The sequence below is a fragment of the Embiotoca jacksoni genome, unplaced genomic scaffold, assembly GCF_022577435.1.
Source record: "Embiotoca jacksoni isolate LCO1_2020_lvr unplaced genomic scaffold, fEmbJac1.0.p SCAF_90, whole genome shotgun sequence".
NCBI lineage: Eukaryota > Metazoa > Chordata > Actinopteri > Embiotocidae > Embiotoca > Embiotoca jacksoni.
Genome location: NW_027185448.1, coordinates 447,501 through 449,938, shown reverse-complemented (window position 1 = coordinate 449,938; position 2,438 = coordinate 447,501).

Sequence of the window (2,438 nt, the reverse complement as noted above, 5' to 3'; positions counted from 1 at the left end):
ACCAAAAAAACCCTGTTGCTCACAAACTCCACCTGAGCAGCTGTATGTGTGTGTGTGTGTGTGGTGTGTGTGTGTGTGTGTGTGTGTGTGGTGTGTGTGTGGTGTGTGTGTGTGTGTGTGTGTGGGTGTGGTGTGTGTGTGTGTGTGTGTGTGGTGTGTGTGTGTGTGTGTGTGTGTGTGTGTGTGTGGTGTGTGTGTGTGTGTGTGTGTGGGTGTGTGTTTATTTTTCTCATGGACTCTGGAGCACCGCCGTCTAATTAGTCTACAGGAACCACTTTAGAAGATGAAAGAGCTTCTGACACACCCACACACACACACACACACACACACACACACCACACACACACACACCACACACACACACACACACACACCACACCCACACACACACACACACACACACCACACACACACCACACCCACACACACCACACACACCACACACACACACACACACACACACACACACACACACACACACACACCACACCCACACACACAACAGCTGCTCAGGTGAGTCAGTAATATTGTTAGTCCTTCCCTGATGGACCTGCAGGTGAAGAAGAGGAAGACGTCTCAGTGAGGAAGGTGGACTCGCTGCCGTGTGTGTGTGTTGTCTCTCGACTGTCCAGAAAATCTTACACATCTACTTCCTCCATCGTCTGTGTCCATGCTGAACTCTGACCCCTCTGCCTCTCTCACACACACACACACACACACACACACACACACACACACACTTTGTCATGTTTCCATTGCATTTCATTGACTTCCTTTATTTTGCTTTTGACTTACTAAACCTAACCAGATTAATGTCCCCACAACATGAGAAACACACACACACACACACACACACACACACACACACACACACACACACACACACACACACACGAGGCTGGGTCAACGACCTCCTGTAGTTTGAAGGAGTCTGGAGGCAGTGTGTTAATGCAGCAGAGCTTCATTCACTGACACACTAGAACATTCCTCAGGATGTTTGCAGGTTCTCGGGTCGCACTGGAGACACGTCCACGCTGAGAGTGTGTGTGGTGTGTGTGTGTGGTGTGTGTGTGTGTGTGTGGTGTGTGTGGTGTGTGTGTGTGTGTGTGTGTGTGTGTGTGTGTGGTGTGTGTGTGTGTGTGTGTGTGTGGTGTGTGTGTGTGTGTGTGTGTGTGTGGTGTGTGTGTGTGTGTGTGTGTGTGTGTGGTGTGTGTGTGTGTGTGTGTGGTGTGTGTGTGTGTGTGTGTGTGGTGTGTGTGTGTGTGTGTGTGTGTGTGTGTGTGTGTGTGTGTGTGTGTGTGTGTGTGTGTGTGTGTGTGTGGTGTGTGTGTGTGTGTGTGTGTGGTGTGTGTGTGTGTGTGTGTGTGTGTTTGTTTCGGGCTGCAACTATTCATAATTTCTGTGGCTTGTTGTTTTCAATCAATCAATTAATCGTTTTAAAACTCCTGAAGATGAACACGGGTCGAGACCTTCATCGGTGTGAAATCCTAAAACGACAAGATGGACGGCGGAGCAGGAAAAATAATCCAAAAGTTCAGTCAAACTATGAGGAAGAAAGCTGCTGAGCATATTTCTACAAATGCTGGTTAAGGTGGATTTATGGGGAGTTTGTACGCAGCGACGGAAACGAATATGACCTTCTGACCACCGGGAGGACAAAGGAGGTCAAAGGTCACAAGAATGAAGACTGAAACAGAAAATATTGGGACGAACAGAGAAAGTTCAGAGCAGTGAGTGACGATGAAAACAGGAAACGGAGAACAAACGCTGCGTCACGTCACGTCAGAGAAAGATGAAAAAAAAGAAAAAAGGATGAGAAAAGACCAAAAAAAAGAGAGGAAGAGAGGCCTCGTCGCTTCACCTCACTAATCCTCCCTTTCTCCCTCAACTCTATAACTAATCTACTTCCTTGTTACCACGGAGACCAAAGGAGGAGTGAGGGATAGGCCACTTGTAGTCGTGGCAACTGCTAACTGCTCCATCAATTGAGCCCACTTACCCCCTGCTGATCACACACACACACACACACACACACACACACACACACACAGACACACACACACACACACACACACACACACACAGACACACACACACACAGACACACACACACACACAGATACACACACACACACACACACAGACACACACACACACACAGACACACACACACACACACACACACACACACAGATGAAGAGGTTGGAATTTGTCTGAAAAGAGAAGTGGAGTGAAGGAAAGAAACGCAGCCTTGTTTGGTGCTGAACTCGGAGGGAAGAACCGGAGAGTCCTTTGCAGCCCTCAAGCATCCCATAATCCATCGTTTAAGGTCCGTTTTTTTCCATATAATTTAGCATGTGACCATTTTTTTTTACAAATGCAGAGGTTTTCAGTATCAGGATGACATCATAGGAGGAAAAAAATTGACCCAGCGAACA